This window comes from Falco rusticolus, chromosome 1 (assembly GCF_015220075.1).
Source record: "Falco rusticolus isolate bFalRus1 chromosome 1, bFalRus1.pri, whole genome shotgun sequence".
Taxonomy (NCBI): domain Eukaryota; kingdom Metazoa; phylum Chordata; class Aves; order Falconiformes; family Falconidae; genus Falco; species Falco rusticolus.
In genome coordinates, this window is record NC_051187.1 from 67084127 (window position 1) to 67105249 (window position 21123).

Sequence of the window (21123 nt, forward strand, 5' to 3'; positions counted from 1 at the left end):
GGGATTAAATGGTTAATATGGAAATAGAATTTATGTTATGTAAAAATGGTATATAAAAAGGTTCAAAGAATTTCTCTGCATTTCTGTTAAGCAGAGGGACTTGAAAAAGGGGATGAACTGGAAAAAAAACCACCTTAACTCTAAAAGCTAGGTTACATAAATGTTAAAATTAATGTATGAAAAGAAATTCCATACTTTAAACTAAAAATTGTTATGATTCATCTAGTCATATGGAAAAACAAATGTCATTTCTGAAATGACAATAAAGGGACCACGATTTTTCTGCTTGCTAAATTTCTTCTGAGGCTTCTGGCAATAGCTTTTGAATGTTACTACAAAGAGGCTTCCTGTATGAAACAAGAGATAGCAAAACTAAGAATTGGTTTAAAAGGTTTTTAGTAATAGCAAAAGTGGTTCAACATGATAAAACAGGATAGAAAGAAAGAGTCATGACTTGAACTTTTAGTTAGTGCTATCAGAAAACCTTGTCTTACATATTAGAGAGGTGGACTCAGAATGCAGTATTTCTATTTTTGCTTCAAGTACTCTCAGTGTGAGAGGCTGTTACCCTAGTTTGTATTAGAGCACTTGCTTTTCAATTTCTGCTGTGAATGGAGTAGCTCCTGAGAGTTACTTTTGTGCTGATAGGCAATTTTAAGTTCACATCTGCACATTTTATTATGCAAAGCAGTAGTGCTGGATCCCACATAATTCCTGGATAACTTAAAGTGCATAGTCCTAGTGCAACCAGAGGAGTGTCTGGGTAGTCGCAGATTTCACATGCTCTGTGTTATGTGTCACACAACTCTGTGCCAAAAGAGGCTTAATCCCACGTGCAAGAAGAGGAAAGAAAAGGGAAGCAAACTGATCTGCTGGGAATGAGAATATGGAAAGCTTGTTTTATCTCATTTGACTCTTCAAGCAGTGCTGACTTGGCAGAGGAAGGACAGTGCAATACAAGGTCATTAAGACAAGAAAACCTTATTTGAAGTATAAGCAGTTTTAAAATTAATCAGGGAAAAACAACAATTCTACTAGAAAAAAGAATGTCAGCCCCAAAACTGGGAATCCAGTCCCATAAGGTTGGAAGCAGATAAGGTGTGTAACTGAAAAGGGAAGCGTGGGCAAGACCCCACAACCTCCTCTGTGCCAAGTCATTTATCTTTCATGGTGTGCCCATGAACATGCCCTGGCTACATTCTTACACAAGCCCAGGGCCTAATGGGAGCCAGCTGGATTTTTCCCCCAGTTGAGCTTCAAGACCAGCTAAGTAGGAAGGCAAGCTGTTTTACATTTTCCCTCTCCTGCCACATTCTTGTTCCAATATTACAATAATACAGGTGCAGAGAGATTAAGCCTGGAAATGTTCGTTAGATCAACCAGTCTGGATTTGTGTATCTTAGACTGTTGACATTTCACAAGATATTTTAAAGCCCAAGAATTAATTTCTACTTGACCAAAATGATCTTTCAGAAAAGCAGACAAGTTGAAGCGATGAAGAAACCAAATTTATTGGAAGGTTGTTCTAATAGTAGAAGGATTCCTACCTTTTCCTGAAAAAAAAAAAAAAAGTCCCTGAATTTCTTCAGCTTCAGGTTTCAGTAATTTGTTCTTGGTGTTCCTTAGAAACAGAAGCCAGACTACTGAACTCAGACTGTTCTTTATTCCTTTGAAGTGATACACTGTAAGTAGATGTCCATTCAGTCCTCTCTTCAGAAGTTAAACACATCCTTCTCTTTAAACACCTGTCTTTGAGCCATGGATCCGATTTGACAGCCAATCATATGTGCTTCACAACTCTCTCATAATATGTATTCATAACAATGTATTGCTGCCTATTAAAACTCTTTCCTTCATTTTTTTATAAATTCTAAATTATATGTACCTTTCTCTACTGTACAAGGATGGGTCTTGAGGTCGAAGTATTACCCTTTATTGAATGTGAGAACTTCTGTTTTGGCAGGTAAAACCATTCTTAAAATACTGCTGATTTTTGGTTTCCGTTTCTGTCTAATCATTTCATTTGACTGATTGCAGATAGAAAGGTAAAAAATAAAAAAAATAACCAAAATACAAAGCAGAACCACCCTCCCCTTTTCCAATAAAAGGAAGCAGTCAATATAAAGTTAATCAAAGATTCAAGCTATATATATAAATGTAGCATTAAACAGAGAAGAAAGAACAGTATGTTAAGAAGTACATCAATTGAATATGGATTATAAATTTTCTCCCAGCAGGTTTGCATAGTTTCTAATGTCTTCCATAGAAAAGATAATTATGTTCTAGGTTTTAAGTCAAGTTAAAAATGGATAAAAATAAAAAATTTAAAGCAATTAAACATTTATTAGAAAATGATTATGATATGAGAAAAAGAATTCCTATGGGGAAAAAATGTAAAAGTTAACATATTAAGTCTCATGATACTCCAACAAATGCTGATATTTTCACCTACTTTCCAAGACATTAATACAAGCCTCAGTCTCAGCACATCACACAGTCTTTTTCTGCTCCTGCTTGAATTGCCACCTAACAGTTCTCCCACGGAGCAAACAACTTCATGGCCTAGAGGCAGAAGCAGTAGCTGAGGTGGGATATCAGTCAAAAGCAGATGTGAGAAAGAAGCCCCAGAGATGCTACCAGCTGCCACCATTTGGAGGCAGGGGAAGGCTGTAAGCAGAGGGACTTGCAGAAAATGGGACATTTCCCTGAAGAGAAACCTTTAGGTTCGAAGATTTTCATCAAGAGAAACAAGTCATGAAGAAAGGGATGACCATAGCCTGACCTTATCAAAGAGGGAGCTATTGTCTTTCCAACTGGAAAAGTGGGAAGGGAGGAATAAGACACTGAATCAAAAAGAAGACAGGATGGACAGAGCAGAGCTAAAAGATATTCTGTACAGCTTTGAAAGAAATGCTATGTCCTAAGAAACATGCTAGGTTTTTTTCTTTAAAGGAACTGAAAATAGAGCTGACGAGTAAATTTACAGTACTGAGAGTGTTTGAAATACATCACGGCATCTAAGATGTATCTACAGGGTCAGCAGTAAGGTGTCATCGAAGGGAGTTCAACCAAAGAAAATTGGCATTTCCAAAAGAAAACATTTTGAAATGTAGAGGACAAGCACTACGCAACAAGCATCAGGATTATGACCAGCTTGTTCACTGAAGTAGAGACATCGAGTAAGACAAAGACAACTGCACGATGCAAAACATGCTTATTAAGCTGAAATAAGATTGGAAAAATAAGTAGAAAATAAATGATAATAGTAAAATATTTGGTTAAGGAGTTGAAATTTACTTCCTGATGGAAATTCTCAAAAAATACTTTTACTTTACAGAATAAAAACAGTATATTCTGATTTTATCTATGAAATAAAATCCCAGATATTTAAGATTTAGGTCAAGTTGATGACCAAATACAGAAAAAAAGAAAAAGAACCAAAATTATTTTCCTTTGCAAGTGTTTCAGTTACATCTCCCTCAGGATCCAGGGACCACTGAACCCTGGCTTAAGCTGATGAATTTTTCTTTACATTGAGATGAGCATGACTTCATTTGATCTCCCTTTTTGTGTGATAACTACATAGTCACCTTCTCAAATGGATGAAACTAAATTATCTGATAACAACCCATGTGACTGTTTAAATTTCTCTTGCCCTCAACATTTGTAATTTGCTCATAGTACTGAAAAACATGAAAATTCCAATGCTGAAACCTAATTTTTATGAGGGACTTGCTGAAGGATTTATCTGAAATTGAAGTGACTAGAATATATTATAGAATTTATTAACACCATGAACAATTAGAAATCACTAGGAACATAGGGAATTCATACAGTAAATGAATTGAGGGATGAGATAGCAAATTTACTATAAAGAGTTTGTAACATCTCATCTGAAAGCTTTTTGGCAACTAAAAATTGAAAGATGGTATGAAAGGCACAAATATAAGTTTCAAGGGGGACCTGGAGACCTACATAACTTAAGGCCTTGCCATCTACACCAGGCTAAAGAGTAAAAATTATGTCAAAAAGACAGGCTTTTGAGATGGTCTCCTTCCAATGACTTCTAAGAATTTAAGTAGTTATAGTATAAAAGGAAAGGACATTGTTTATGTGCTACTTTTATTCATTTTTAGGCATTTACAACGAGCTACTGTTCATTACATGATCCTGGGCTACACGTAGAAATGACTCTGTCCTCATTCTCCTGTGGTTTTCTACCACTACTTGTTCACTTTATCATGTCTTTTAACCTCCCTGTAACTGCCCTGCTAAGTTGCACAACATAAATAAATGAATTAGTTGTTGTTTCTATTGTTTTGAAAGGAACAGCAAGTTCTTAAATGAAGTGAACATATAGATCCTGTCCAGGACGTACTAATATTTCCTCCCACACTATTCCAACTTGCAATTGCCAAACTTTTTTTTTTTGCGTCAGAAATGTCAATAAATTCTCACTAAAACTGGAGACAGTACACGAGGTTTAAAAATATTAGACTATTCTTCGGGAAATTCTTCCCAGAGGTTCTGCAATTATGTGATTTTCAAGGTAGAGACAAACTTCTAAATTCTCTTTACAACTTGCAGATAAAACAGGTTCAGCAAAGGTGAGTTTTGCCCTTCAGTCACCCCTTCATATTATCCAATGTGAGTAATACTGAATGAGCTCCAGAAGAGTAGAAAAAATTCTGTCAATTAGTGTAACATACTAACTGAGGATCAGATTTTAGTTCACTATTGGTAAACTAAATTACATGGGATTTTTTTGTTGTTACTTTTATATACTTTAAGGAATTTGCTTTTTCTGTTCCCCATACCTCATTTTTTTGCCTTCTAGTATATTTTCCTATCCACATCAGATGTCTTAAGAGTTTCCCAGTCTCCATCACACACTTTTTTTACCTTTTTTTCTTGCCTCTCTATCCTGTCCCTCCAGTCTTCCAGATGGACCCTACCTCAGCTGTCCTGTCAGTGAAGTCTCTGTGTAGGAAGAGCAACTGCTGGCTGCCAGGAAATTTCAGGGAGCTGGATCCTGATCTCAGCTTGAGGATCTCACACCCATTCAGATAAGTAGCTACTGGTTGTTTGGAGGAGGTTCCTTCACCATCATCCCCCAAACCAGAGTGGTTCAGGATTTCGGTCCAAGCAGAAGGAGAACAAATGGCAAAGTGTCTTTCTCCCCTCAACCTCAAACAAAAATTTGTTTTCAGCTCGTGGTCATAATGAACATATATGCCGTCACTGCAGGATCTGGAGGCATCCACGTTTATAACTGTTAATTCTAAAAGCTTGGGTGCTCAGGGATATGCCCATGTGGAGAGTGTGGATGCTCCATAAATGATGTTATGAACATGAAAACCCCTCACAGACAGTAATATCTAGCTGGGTGCACGCTGCCAGGTTTCTGTTGGTAAAGCGTTAAAAGGTGCTAAATTACTTTACAGCCAGGAACCTTTTAATGAAGCTTAAATGAATAATTTAGATTGAATAGTAGATGTGCTGTAAACATTATATAAATAGAAATTGGGAAAACATCATAATCTTATTAAGGTTCCTTTTTCGGAAAATGCAGAACACTTCTAGAATCAGTTGTTAAAGCTATAGTAAATCCTAATTCACCATACTTACATAACTACATGTTTATATCTTTAAGATTTGTATAAGTTTATACATATTAATTTATAGTTTTTATGCAGATCAATACTTTATTATTATTAAATATGTTATATAAGAATGATTATACAGAGAAATTATATTGTATGAAATATATTTTATATTTATTTATACACTTAATCTGCTGTTGAACATTATCGTCAAGTTAAATGATTTTCCACATACTTTGATCTTTGAGCAGAATATCAAAATTAAGTGGTTCCCCCAGCATTACTCCCTTCTATTTTTGGCCCTCACCCCCTATTTCTGCCATTCACCACTACAGTTTTTCTGTCTCACGCAGGCAAAAGGTCCCAACCACTCCCCATCACCTTCTTTGCTTGCTTTTTCCCCTCACCTTGTTTGCAAGGTTCTTCATTTGTTTCAGTCTCTCAAAAATCTGCTACATTGCTTTCTCCTTTTATAAGGGTGAACTTACTCCTTTCAATACCATGGCCAGGTGCTTCATTAAGCTCATCATGATGGAATCAAGAAGTATAAATCTCTTTTCTTTCAATCTTCTTCTTGATCAGTTTGTTTTTATTGAATTATATTTTTTCAATGCCTTGATGTTTTGTTTTTAAATTTTTAAATTTTGCTTTCTGTTACACTTTGGTTTCCATTCTTAAAATCTTGTTTTAAATTTTTCCTTTAATTTTTTCTATATATTTTTGTTTATTTTAAACTTGCCAATCTTCAAATCATTTGTAAATAGACCCAACAGAGAGGAACACAACTTCCCAGAGCAGCCCTACAAGTATTGTTTCCTTCCCATTTCTTCTGCCAAGAGAGTGAGAGAGTGTGTGTGTGTGTGTATATATATATGTACGCGCACACACACACCCACCCCTAAAAACAGGAGATAGGTATATACATAAAATTTCTATATAAGAATAAATTTTTAACATAAATATTTCTATATTTATATAGTGCAAGTATACATATAGTTTATACTATAAATGCTATTTATAAATAAAATATTAACATTATATATATAAATACATAAAATCTAGCTATAAAAAACAAATATCAAAAGTGGGATAATGGACTTACTTTTTTGGTTGTTTTTTTACATTCAATATGTTAGAGTTCAATGAAGACTTAATACTAGGGAACAGAATACAGTTCTTAATGGACCTCAATAACTCCATCCAGTTTTTTATTCAAAGAATAAAATTTAAAATCCTCTAGCTGCTAGTCACCACTATCTGTGATACTTGTAATCACTAATATGGTATTTGTGAGACCCGACCATTAACTTAACTAGTCTCTGATCTCCAATTTTGGATAACAGCTACTGTATATAGAATCTGACATTTTAACTTCCAATGTTTTTTTAATTCTTTGTTGTATACAGAAACCAGCCATTCCTATCTATTTATTAAAATTTGTTTTACACACACTAAGACAACAATATCCTTAACCTCTTAATTTAATTGTTTACATTTCCCAAGACAGGCAGGGCGTCAGACAAGGCAGACATATTAAACTTGCCATTCTCTTTTGCTAAGACTTCTCAAATTGGAAAGCAGACATGGCTGCTATTAGTCTTTCCTATTTCATGAATATGAGATATGATTTGGTCTGTCTCAGCTTTGCTGTGCATATCCTTTTATTTGAAAACTCTCATTTGCTGTGCCTTTGAGGACCCTTTTGCTCTCTCAAGTTCTTTCACTTAAGACAATTTTGTGTGTTCTCTGAAATCATCCTTTTGGGGGAGATAAATAAGTCTCAGCAGCTTTAACATTAATTGTAATAGTAATTCTAACAATGAGATTAACACTTATGATCAGAGATAGTTAATAGATACTACGAAGGGCTGTAAAGAAGGTACCTTATGCTATTCCTAAATACTGTATTCTTAATGCATTCATATGCTCTCAATGTGTCATAAATCAGCTCCCTCTAATGGCGACAGTTGGTATATCTGTTGCAGAGTCCTCTTCAAAGCCCCGTTAACAAAACTCCCAATAAAACGATTCTTTGTCAGAGATTTTGATAGTGCATTCACCAGCATAGCTAGTTGGCTTTGCCAGCTTAGATGAGTAGTATATCCGTCGAAGCCTAGGGAATTTTGTCTTTATCAGCTACAGATTAGACAGAAACCTATGTCCTTTGAATGTCCTATAATTCTACAAAATGCAGCCACTGTGTAACAGTGATTGAGAAGACAATTTTCCCTTAACATTAATCATGTGGTTTACTGAAATGCTCCCCTGTCTGCTAAAACTAGATCAGTACCTTAAGGCAGCCTGTCAAAAGCTGGCTGCTTAACGTTCTTTACAATCCACTGCCAGACTCCAAGGCTGCCTGTATTAAGATCACATTCCTCTTTGAATTTCTTTCACCTTTTCTTAGATTATCTTTTTACTTCTGTTCTTCTGGTTTAATCATTCAAATAAGTAAGTATGACTACCTGATTTCAAAATCAGAAAAAAAATATATACAATTTTACATCATTAGGGCTCTGGTTGGAAATAATGACTTAAAACATAAGGCATGCATTGCTAGTTGCAGGTAGTTAATAATATGAATGTCAAATCAATATTATTCTGTCTATTCTTTTTGCCATGCTCCCGAGAAAGACAAAAGCTTATGACTTAATATTTTCAGACCACATACAGGGATTCTGATTTATTTAAGGCAGTAGTGTTCCTTGTCAATGTATTTTGACACTATCTTTTTTTTTATTATTTATCTTTATTTTGCATGGATTTTAAAGATTCTGTATTGTTAGGACTATCAGATAAGGTGTGCCTTCTCAAATGCCAGCAAAGTCTAGCAATGTTGGTTGTTTTTTTTTACTGTGATTCCAGTCAACATTAGCTGCATCTACCTTATCATTTCAGTTTAGAGCAATAGTCCAGCTTTGGCATCCTCAGTTACTGTACACTGGCTGTATTGACAGAATGGTTTTAGAACCCACTAGTTATGCTCCTTTTTGAGGAACCTAGATCTTAGCTCCACAACAGGCATACACCAGATGTGATCTCCAAGGGACTACATGCAATGTTGAACCAGTGACTAGTCAGCTTCACGCCATGTGTATGAGGAGGAGATTTTGCTCAGAGGACCAAACTAAAGGTAATCCCAAGCAAAGTCCCAAAACTACATACAGATTTGCTGCAAGTCTTCCAACCCCAGTTGCTCCAGTCTAGCGATCTTCTCCAGTTGTGCTAAATTACATACTAGTATAGAAGTAAACATAGTATTTCAACAGCATTAGGTTGTTCTCCATTTTGGCTTGGCCTGCTGAAGAGAAAAAGAATATTGAAGAAAGTGTTCTGTTTGAAGGTCCTAAAAAATTAATAGCAGCTATGAGTGATTTCCACATTTCTTAAAGATGTAATAATGCTCCTATTACTATAGTATACCAGAGCTCCTAAATACCTTCAAATATAGATTATTTATATATTTTAATTAATACTTTAGTTCTTTAAAGAAAGGGAAAGTTGATGTCTCCAAAACAGTGTCTGGAAAGAAGCGTGTAACTGATTCTTTGTGTTTCAATAATTGATCTTGGAAGTCTCAGGACAAAATGCAGACTGTGGTCTTCACAAAAGCAGAGTTGTAAGATGCTATCACTTTATTGTTATTTTGAATTACTTTAGGCAGCTTTTTGTTCATTAATAAGACCATTCTAATGCCCTGAACCTCTTTAGATATTGTGTGACAGAGCTCTGGTACTTAACCCTAGTCTGTGGAGACTACTATGACAAAAGGACATCGTATGTTCCGTACTGCCATACTGAAGTTCTTTTCTGGAGGTGTTTTTTTTCCAGAAAATTGTAGCCCCATTAATGATGCAGTGTGGCTAATCTTTGTTTCTTTTGCCAAAGAGTCTATACGAAAAGTGAGAAGAACTTGGGGTTCAGGCAAAAAAAAAAGAATGAATGGAGTGAGCAGGAGCTCACGGAGTCCATGCCATACACTTCTTAGTTGTCAACAACAAATGTAGAAATAGGAGGGAACAAAGTATAAATTGTCTACCTATGACTCCACAAATGAGAGGTTATGGACTACCCAGTGTATGCTGCATGTCAAATTAATACTCAGCTCTAACCAGGTGCACAGGACAGCTCTTAGGCAGCTATTCTCTGAAGGTGCTATTAAGTCTGTACTCCAGCATGGCTAACAACTTTCAAAGAGGAAAATTCTTGTGGGGATTATCACAACCACACAGCTGTAACTTGGCAGATAGATAAAGGTCACTCAGAAAAAGGTAAATAATCCCCCTGCTCCAGCGTAGAACTAAATCACAGAAGTATCATGCTGTTTTCTGATATATAAACATGGGGTTTACTAGGTATAGTGCCATGGGACCATTTTAAAAACTCCTACTGGAAATCACAGGCAACACACATGCACATGTTTTATGAACTGTATTTGAAGACTGGGGTAGTATTGCCCAAAATAGATTTTATGTTTGTTTGTTTGCTCTTTTCTGTGGGTTTGGAGGTTTTTTCCACTTCCAAAAAAATTCTTAATCTTACTAAAACTGATAATAAAATAAAGGCATAATTATTCAGTGCAAGCAATTATGGCATTCCAAAAAGACAGAAATCTGTAATGTAGTAATTATGTCCATATTTATAATCAAAAAGTAGTAAAACAAAGTACCACATTTGTAGCTTCATTTACATATTTACAATCACATTGTTTAAGAAATTCCCGATCTCTGATATTAAGTTTCTTATCTGGAAATTTTTTTCCTTTCTTCCTCTGTCTTGTAGAGATTGGCATTTTCTTTTGACTCTTCCCTGCTTTATCATGTCTGCCTTTAACTCCATCCCATATCATTTTGCTGTATCATTTAGACTCCTCACAAAGCCTAGAATAAGCAAGTTATAATCCTTTATAAACTTTTTTCCTATGAGCAATGTGGCTGCATTAGTGGAATCTACATTCTCATTCAATAATTTGTTTTAATATAAATCCATTCACATTGTACAATTAAAGTCTGGACTGGAGTTTGGGGGAAGGAATAAGTGGAAGACAATTCCATTGTGTCTATGAAAGAACAAAAGATAAAAGGATAACATAGTAAGGATTTACTGTAGGCCTTCTGTTATAAAAAGAATGGAGATGAGGATATTTGAAAGCAACCAAATCTTCCAGGGGTTTCACACGGTAATAATAGTCATTTGTTCTGAAAGTTCTACAGGGAGATAGAACAAAGCAATTAAAAACTTGAAATATTCCTGGCTTATTGTCAAGGAATCAGAAATTTTATTTTAACAAATATTAAAGAAGAAGGTGACCATAGGAAATAACCAATAACTTAAAACATAGAACATACATTGCTAGTTGCAAGTAGTTAGTTTGAAGTTAGTAAGTTCTGTGTGGATCGTTTTACAGGAGAATCATTATGAGAACAAACTTAAAAACCCAGTTCAACAGACTTAGGAACCTGATGGCTTCTGAAGGAGGTATTACATATGAAATGCCAAAATGCACAATATGCAGGAAAAGTTTAGGAATGGACAAACACATCTATAAGGTCTTTAATGACCTCCAAGTATGGAACCCAACAACTGGAATAGCCCAAAAGTACAGAGAAAAGTCAGAAAGGTGAAGCTTCAAGATGACTTATGATTAGCAAGGAACAGAGAAAGAAACAAGAAATGTTATGTGTTTCCACACACAAATATACATAATTACATTGGAAGAGAAAGAAAAGAAATGCATCGATCCTCTACTTAGACAGGAAGATATGTATATGATGGATTTATGAAATAAAGAAGAGCAAAATAGTCAATGTCTTTTCCTCTTTTTTTAAAAAACCCTATTATTCATTAAAATGATAGATTAAAAAAATAAAAACATGTTTCAAAACAGAAGTGTGACACAGGAAAAAAAAAAAAAAGGAAACAGTAGGATGGTGAATATTTAGATGAATTAGGGTTGCTTAACTCTAGAAGGCCTGATGGATTCACTTGATATTACCAAGGAAACTAGTTACAAGTCTTTAGCTGTGCTGTGCTGAAGACATTTACTATTAGCAGTAAAGGAAGAAGAGGAAGGGGGCAGGTAAATACAGCAGCTCTCTCTAAAGAACAGCAAGGATGAGAGGAGGACATTCTGGACAAATCAGTTCCATCTAGCCCAACTTCATTTTTGGAAAATCTACACATGATCATAAAACCACCCATTTGTAAGTATCTAGCAAATAGCAAGACGACGTTAAAAAAGCAGTATAGATCTGTCAAGAACAAATCATGTCAAACTACTCTAATTTCTTTCTTTGACAAGGCAAGTGACCTAGTGGATAAAAAAGACTCTGAGGTTATGTTATACCTCAACATTAATAAGGCTTTTGTCCCTGTTACACATGACATGTTCACAAGATTACTGTTAACAACCTGGACCACGCAATAGAGAGTACACTTACAAAATCTAATGATGACATGAAGTGAGGAATGTTTGCAAGCTCTTCAGGGGACAGAATAAGAAATCAAAATAATTTTGACAGTGTGAACAAATTGTGTAAAAATGGCAAAGATAAAAGTCAGTAGCAAGAAGAACAATTTTCTCAATTGACTCCGTTTTTAATAGGAAAGAAAATCCTAAGAAAGGACATGGGGTATCAAGACTTCCAATATGTAAATGACTGCAATGACTTCCAATATTTTGGAACAATTATTCTCCTTGGTCCTAAGTGGTAATTATAAGGGGAGAAAAAAGCTTATTTTAAAGGAAGGAAAACAGATAATAAATAATTATTTAGATTTTTTATGAAAGCTTTCCAACTCCAATAGCCCTCTTTGTCTGAAGTTAGATTCCCTTCAGTGGTGCTTTTAAGAAGTTTAGTTAATATCCAGTGTAGATGATGTAGGTACATTTTTATCATGCACCAAAGAAAGAGTATGGATTGAGTATTCTTGAAAGATCCTTCCCTTATGCTCTATCATGTCTACTGTAAAACATGAATTTAAGTGTTTTCCTAGATGAGAGATCTGTTGAAAAAAGCCTGAGTGGAAACAAAACATCTTAATGTCTCTATCACATTTTGCTCTTGTTAAGGTAGAAATAGCATGACAGCATCTTTATTCCCCATTTTTTTCATATTTGCCCTTCAGACCGGAAGCTGTCAGTGCAGAAAAGAACAGTATTAAAATATGGGGGTTTTAAAATATGATTTAAATGTTTTGAAACCTTGCAGTTTTGAATTACCTACTTTTTATCTGCATTACTTCCTCCTAGTGATAACAACTTCTCATCTAAATAGGTTCTTTGCTATCCTCCCTAATATACTGTATTATAAAAGAGATTATTTCACTGAAAAACTAAGACTGTAAGATTTGTGTCTGGGAATGCATCCAGGTAATTTGGGGAGGATTTTCCAGCACATTATTAAGCTGTCTATATTTTTCTGTTCTACTCTTCATCATTTTTGTCATGAATAGGAATGGGAGAGATGGGGAGAATTATGGTAGAATTTGGAACAAAGTGACTCTCATGTGCTTAACAAAATTTTCTTGTGGTCACTCTAGTCATAGGATTCTAGAACAAACACAACTAGAAAAGCACAGGGAAGTAATTACCTTTGGGGATTTTTGAATGAGCAGACTTCTTTCTGATTTCATCCCAACAGTTTTGTAAAACCAAGCAACTCCTCTGAACAGGAAAGCTAGGATTAAAATTAATAAAAGTAATAAAATTTTCTAAAGAAAATAATTGCAAGGATTTTTTTAGGGTAATAAAAGATCTGTTGTGAACCAAATCTATATGTTACCCTGATAAGCAATACTTCAGTTTAACATAAATTAAATGTTATTTAAATAAAAATAACAACCTGCTTGTGCATATAAATGGTAAATGGAAGTTAGCACCTCCATCATGGTTATTACAGTAACAGTTTCAAAAATTCTGCAGCTGAAGTCCTTTTCCATTTAAAAATCAGGAAATGTATTTCAAAAGCTTGTAATGGAAATCATTTTTTTTCTAAATACCAGCATGAAAATGCACTTTTGAAATACAATAAACAGACATAAATAATATTAATAACTTACTTGTCACTGGCAAATGTGGACTTTTGCCAAATATAAACCTCTGGCTACTCTGCAAAATAAAACTGAGTCCGCCACAGCTTATATCAAGCATCTCACTACTAGATCCCAAAGTTTTGTTTAAAGCCAGGTGAGAGTGTTAACCAATGGTTCTGTCCTAACACAGTTGTTGTGGTTTTCAAATCTAGTCTAGTGTTTTATTCATTGCACAAAGCACAGACAGGACTTTGGGCACATGTGAGCGTTATCAGCACCAGTTCACTGTTCTTTGAACTGGACTGCACCGGGTTATTTACATATGTGCTTAACAAAAGATAATGGGTAATCAGTGATTGTCACCATGGCACAACTGGCAGATGGAGGAGCTATTTTAGGCATTGCTACAAACAAGAAAAATTCAGGGATGAGGGTTATCTGATCTCAGGTAGGAATCAGTTTGCCTGTGATTAAATTCAGTACATATAACTGATTCAGGATGATTTCTTAATAGATTGAAAAAAACTCTGAAGTGAATGCAGTATTTTATACAAACTTTGCTTGCTCTCGTAGAGATGAGAATTTGCACCAGCCAAACAGGTGTAGCTCTAGAGACTGCAACCCTGCAGGTAGGTTTGGTGCTGCATACCTCTCTTTCGGTGGATTTTATAGCATCTATACGCTGAAAATGTGAGGTCTGAATTACAGGTAACTCCTGACAGCCACCTAAGCCTGCACTGCCACCCAAAAAAGTAGCCAGGCCTTCTGCCATTGCCAGGCACCTATTCCCACCTCTGTATGGCCTTTGCCAGGTATGTGTTTCTTAATTTGGAAATACCAATACCATAACCAGTGTTTTAAGAAGTAAGTGATATCAGTTATGTACTTTCCTAAAACTCTGAATGCACATTGTGACCTAACATTGAATTAGAAAATTTTGAGTTTAGAGTGTGATATTGTATCTCAACCACAGAAGGACAAACCTATTTTAATGAAGTATTTATTAATTATGTATTTCTAACTATTGTATTCAAGCAAAAGCACTAATCCTTGGAGTTATATTCCCCTGCCTTCAATTTCATATCTTTGTAGTTTTCTTCACCTGAATATTATTTGATTTTAATTTTTTTTACATTAATACAGTTTTTCTTTGCCTATGTCAATTGCATAATGAGGACATAGGATCAGCTCCAAAGGATGAATGATTTTGGATGCACTTAAGTTTGAGAACTGGGAGTCATACAGAGGCTTTCTGGATATAAAAAAAAAAAAAAAAAGAAGGAGAGAGAGGCCAAAAAAGAAAATCAGACTAAATAACACAGTGCACATACACATTGGAATGAATAAATTAATTGATATTGTTACAGTCTGGTCAGTGTTATAGTGTTTGCACAAGTATATCAATATAGTGAAGCAGACAGACATCACACATAGCTATGTATGTGTGGGTTTGTGAAAAGCAAGTTAAAAAAAAAGATAAATTAGTTTCTTCAAAATTCTAAAGTTTTTCTCCCAATGTTTGTTGCAACAGTAGGACAAAGTCCTAATTCAGATCTGTCTAGAGAAATCCTATTTGTATATGGTCATTGTACTGGGAAAAAAATATTTTTTCCAATGCAAGTGTCTACTCACAGACCTCAGAAGCTTTGACTGACTTCAGATGCCCTGTTAACTTTAAGAAAAAAATTAATTACATGAATGATTCAATATTGAATTAACCAAAAGATACAGGCAGAGAAACTCCATGAACTTGTATTCCTTATTTGTCATTTCTCTTAGATGAGTGCAGCTTTTAATTTTTTTAAGAGCATAGGAAAACCTACTGTGCTTCTGTAATGACTTTTAAAGCAGATAATTAAATATTTACTTTGCAACTCAGATTGTAGTTTCAACAATCACACAGACTTTCCTTACTAAAATCCTTGTAAGCTGTGACATTTTAATTAGATGTTCTTGCTGCCGTACTAATACTTCTTTCATGTCCCTCTATCTCCCGTGTACACTTTCCCTTCACACTCTTTATCATCTCTCATGTGATTAATATTCAAATATAACCATACCAGTGGCTGTGAATCTGTTTCTCACCAAACAGAGTTCAATTGACTTCCTGGGGATTGTGACCTATCAGCAATTTGGAATATTAGTTCATGTATTTACAGTGATCATTGTTTTAAAAGTCAATTGTTACCAAAAAGTAGTATCTGCAACAGTGAGAACTTTTTTTCTCATAAGAAACAAAAACAAACCCAAGAAAACATTTGAAAAAACAATGTCTAATTGTAATGTGATGTTTTATGTGTCAAAATACTTCCTAGATTTTGAAAAATTGAATCAATAACTGTCCATTTTATATCATTTCATATGGCACTTCCAAAGGAGGAAACTGTCTTGGAGAGTTTGAGTGCCCTAAATCGTAGAAAAATAACTAGATAGTTATTCACAGGGGAAAAAAACTGGTTCAACTCTATTACAGAAAAGCTGCATGCCATGAAGCTTCACAGGTACGGAAAGGAGCATTAATGAAGCTCATGGGACTTTGAATTATTTCAATTAGTTGGAGAGCCCCAAAATATTTTGATACTTCTCCATTTTAAAGGTGAACTGTAACACTGAGAAATGGTAGGATCCCAACTAATTTAAAGAACATGAGAATATTTTTAAATTATGCTTGTTTTAAAGGTGCAGCTAGAAACATTCATTTTCACACCTACCTAAGTGCAGCAGTCTGCTCAGGAGCAATTGTCTTATGCTGTAACATTGTCAGCTGTTACCAAATTAAAAAATAAAAAAGGAGTTTTTAACTAGTTCTTGGCAAAGAAGCAAAACGGTAAAATTAAAGTATTGCATATTGAATCATCTTGAATTGCTAACACAAACCCCAATTTTTTTATATTTTAATTTATTAGAGTCACCTTTAAGCATTCATGTAAGAAAGCATGGTGCCTTATGAGGAGAGGACAGAGTTCACAGATTCCTTGTCCTTTGCTCTCATGTGTCACTCTTAGTGTGTTGTCTTAAGATCTTGTGACATTTTAAGTAGGAGTGTGCAAATTGAACATAGCTGATTCTAGTTGCTGTGGCATACATTCCTACCTGAGATCAGGTAAACCCCTCCCATCTCCAAAGGCATCTTCTGAAGAATTCAGACTTGTATGTCCTAAGAACTACAGGAAAATAAGGAAAGATTTTCAATTCGGTTGTCGTTATGAAGGAAACTGAAAAGGTGTGGTGCAGAGTATGTTAGGTACCTCAGTCACTGGTGCAACAAAGATTCAGCAAAACTGCAGTGACCAAAGAGTCTTTAAATCTTCGTAAAGTCGTTGCATTCTAAAAGATAAAAAGCTAACACAACTTTTCTTTCAAAACAGAAATTCAGATTGTTCACATACACAGCCCGAGTTGCCCTTCTTCTTTGAAAGATGCAGTGTCTGTAATCTCCCAAATCTGGTAGTCATTCACACTAACCAAACTAGAGGCCCACAGCCATATAACAGTCTTTCAGCTCCTTCCTTTAGTCCACTTTCATATTTAATTATGGGTTAAAATAAATTAATTAGACAAAATCTAATATCTAGATTTAATCCTGCTTTCAAACCTGAGAATAGTATGCTCCCCTCTTGAAATCCCCCTTTGTGAAGAATGAGAAAAGATTCAGTTTTCCTTTATAAAATAATATTATTTTTTTTTTAAGAACTAGATACGGGTCTGAATATGCACCGGGAATCTTCAAACTCTGGAGTCAAACACTGCAGGGAGACTGACAACAGGCACTAAACACAATGCACCTTGCTAGCTATGAGCAAGCGGCGTTTAACACCCTGATACACCAACATCACTCTAGCTGGAGGGCAAACAGTGAGTCTTCTAAAGAAATCAATTAGAATTTTACAATCAGAGCCTGCTCAAGCATATGTTTTTTCACTCAAGTATACCCAGATCATGCTCTTGCATAACTGGCTCTTATTATATGTATCCTTTTGGCTCAGTCTATCCCCAAGTGCCCTGCCTAGCAGACTGAAGTTAGAATATGGAGAAAGAGAAGAAGTAGTGAAGGTTGAAAGCCACTTTTTGACCAGACCCAGAAGCAGTTTTTCCAGATTAGGTAGGAAGATATGCTCCTCCCCAGTCACTGAGAATCTCTTCTTTTGCCCATGACAATAGCCTTTTAGCTTTTAGGCTTAACTTTTAGGCAATCAGCATCACGTGTGAGGGCAGGTTTCATTCCTTCTGATGGCAAAGTGGCTATGGCTTGGCCATCAAAAAATAACGTTTTGCTAGCTCTCAATAATGGATTCACCAAATGGATCTATTTTGACATGGATTGTCTTTTTATGTAATATAATATTTATAATGTGTAGTACTAAATACAGAACGGAATAATCAGTTTATTTTTTGTGTCCTATGATAAAGCCACTGAAAACTATTTTTTTTAAACTAACACTAATAAATTAACAGCAAAACAGACATTAGTCATTCTACTATAGGTTGTGCTGCAAAAAAATATCTTCCCTTAAACTGTATGTGTATCTGTATAAGCATACTTCCTCCTGCTTTAGAACAGTTTTTTCAAAAGTATTTATATACAGAATGCTTTTGGAGATATACATAAAATAACGTTTGTTAATCATTGTAGTGCTGTTTTGGAAAAGTAAGAAGTATTTGTGTTCGAATCTAATCTACATGGTCAATAATAAGTTGGGAAATATTTTTTTGAAGTTACAACATAAGGATTTTTCAGGGGAAATACCAGTTATCAGGGATGATAGCTCTTGTGATAATACAATATTAAACTGTCATAGGTTAAAGAAGCACAGTTTTGTCACCTAAAATCAAGGGAAGCTGCCATCTCTTTTATGAAGAAATTTTAAAGGTTGTAAGATTCAGTACCAGAAGGTAGGACAACATGCATGTGAATTGCCTCTTAAAGCATCGTGTGCTTTTTCTGCATCATCTGTGCTCTGGACCTTTTCATTCACACGCTGAGTGGGCTAACTTCGACATATTTTAGAATTGGCTGCCACCTGCTGGGGGTCTGGCCTTGTTCGTCTGTTTTTTTTTTAAGGCTGTTTGGAGGAGCTAGGGCAGTTTGGATTTGTGTTTTACCTTTATAAAGATGGTAATATAAACTGTGGGTGCCTAGATGTATGAATTTAGGCATAACTGACTTGAATAAAGAAAGTAGATGTCCCTGCCTGGTGAAATAAGTTTAAAAGGAAATAAAAGGCATCCTCTCTGCTGCTTGTCAAGCGTGGGGCTATTATTCCCCAAATCAGCAAAAAATAAAATATAAAAAAAGAGTTGAATCTACTGAATAATGTCTCCCTAAGGCAATACAAAACAGCCCAAACCTCCTTTCCTTTTACCAGTATGAGGAAACTATATAGAAAATAATCTATTATTCAATACAAATTACTTTAACATCTACAAAAGCTCTGCATTGTCATGACACTGCAAGAACTTTACCCAAGAGAATCTACCAGCAGTTAATGAAGACAGGCCACGCTGTATTACAGCAAGCTATTGCTTTGTGGACAGTGGTACCTGAAGCATCAGGGAAACTATCACATGTTTGGCCCCTTGCAGAATCATGGACATAATTACCGAGAAGAAAATCTCTTTTTTTATTATTATTTTTCATTTTTTATTATATGAAGCCAATTGCCTAATATCTGTACAGTTTGCAATGCCATTGTGAGATCCACCATGCCTGACTCCAATGGGGCCCTTTTTGCAGTCTGCTGTACAGTAGGAGGAGCAGAAATCTTAAACCATTTCCAAACCTATGTCATTATTATTGGCTTTTCATGCTAAACTCAGCTATCCCAGCCAACCAACCCTATCCCACCATTAGCTGCTTCCAGTCTTCAGTATATAATAGACACACTGCCAGTGTCACTGCAAGAAAAGCTACTCTTCATGTATTAGAGTTGATGCAGCCAACAGTTTAGCCAGCCTATTTGAGTAACCCTTCACAGGATGACAGAATGCCATCCTCAGCACAGGTGAGAACCAAGCTCTTAAACTTTAGCCTTGGATTAAACCCAGAGCACAGTGAATGTTCTTAGTAGATGAAGATAGCCCTTAAAAAATGAAATAAATATCAGATAATTACTGATCTTACATATTCTCACTCCTCTTTCCAGCTGCTTTTGTGCAGCAAGTTTTTTCCCCTGTTTAAATACATTACCCCAGGGACACTTTTGCTGTCAGTGATGGGCTCGGCCCTGGCCAGTGGTGGGTCCGTCTTGGAGCCAGCTGGCACTGGCTTTATCAGACATGGGGGAAGTTTATAACAGCTTCTCACAGAAGCTACCTCTGTAGCCCCCTGCTACCAAAACCTTGCTACGCAAATCCGATGCATACAGTAGTCTGTCTGGGAATCATAACATGTCCAGAAGATATGTTTGGGTACCTAGAGGAACTCTTCAGCTTGGAACTGGTTTTTATTAGATTTAGTAAACACAGAGGTTCTTCTAAAATTATGCTGATAGTTAAGTTTATTTTAAGCTTATCTATACTAGGCAACTAGTAATTAACATGCAACTGTTACATACCTCCTTTAACTAGATTTACGCAATAATTGAGAAAAGATTTTTCCAGTTCCTTAGTTTCAGGAGTTATCTGAGTGTGTTTGGTTCAAAAGAGAGATGAGACTTGATGCTATCAAGCATCATTTTGGTTTACAGGTGTCAAGATTCAGTAAAATTCTGATGACTTGTATTACCAGAAACAGTAAAACAACTTTGTAGAATTATAAACAGATAATTTCCGTGTTTGCGCCATTGAAATTTAGGTAACAATTTTACCTAGTGATTGTCTGTTTAAGCTTCATATCTCCAGTACAGTCCACCACAGTAGAATGTTTTCTGAGTAGGAAATCAAATGCTATTAATCTGTTGAAATAAGTTAGTTAGTCTTACTGACATTAAAAAAGTATATATGTAAATAAAACAAAAGAAAATATGTCCTTACACTATTGTTAGAATATAATAGTTCAAAATTAAGGACAATGAACATTAGACAGCTCATGTTGGAGCAAAACCTAGGGTTGAACACATTAATTGCCCCTCCTACTGTTTGGTTTAAATCTAACAAGCCTCAAGCTGTTACTACATACTCTGTGAACAGACGAACACATCAGTCTGCATCCTACCCTATGAGCAGACAAAGTATATTATTGTATGTAACCAAGGAGGTACGTTGAGAGTTTCACCAGCACATCTTGCAAGTAACACTGCAGGCAGAGGCCCATCAGGCAGAAATCTCCTCGTTGGCACTGTATGGCTGTGGTCTGGACAGAAAGCACAGCTGTCCTGTAGAAACCAAACTCATAGTCCTGCCCTGTGCAGTGCAGGTGTGCCAGGTTGCTGAGCGCCAGCTCCTTCTCCACCTTGCCATGGGGAGTGGGCCATGCAGAAGTGCACTTTTTCTACTCTGTAGTTTGAGTTCTTACTGTCCTTCGTTTCACTTTTGTCCTGTCCCTCCA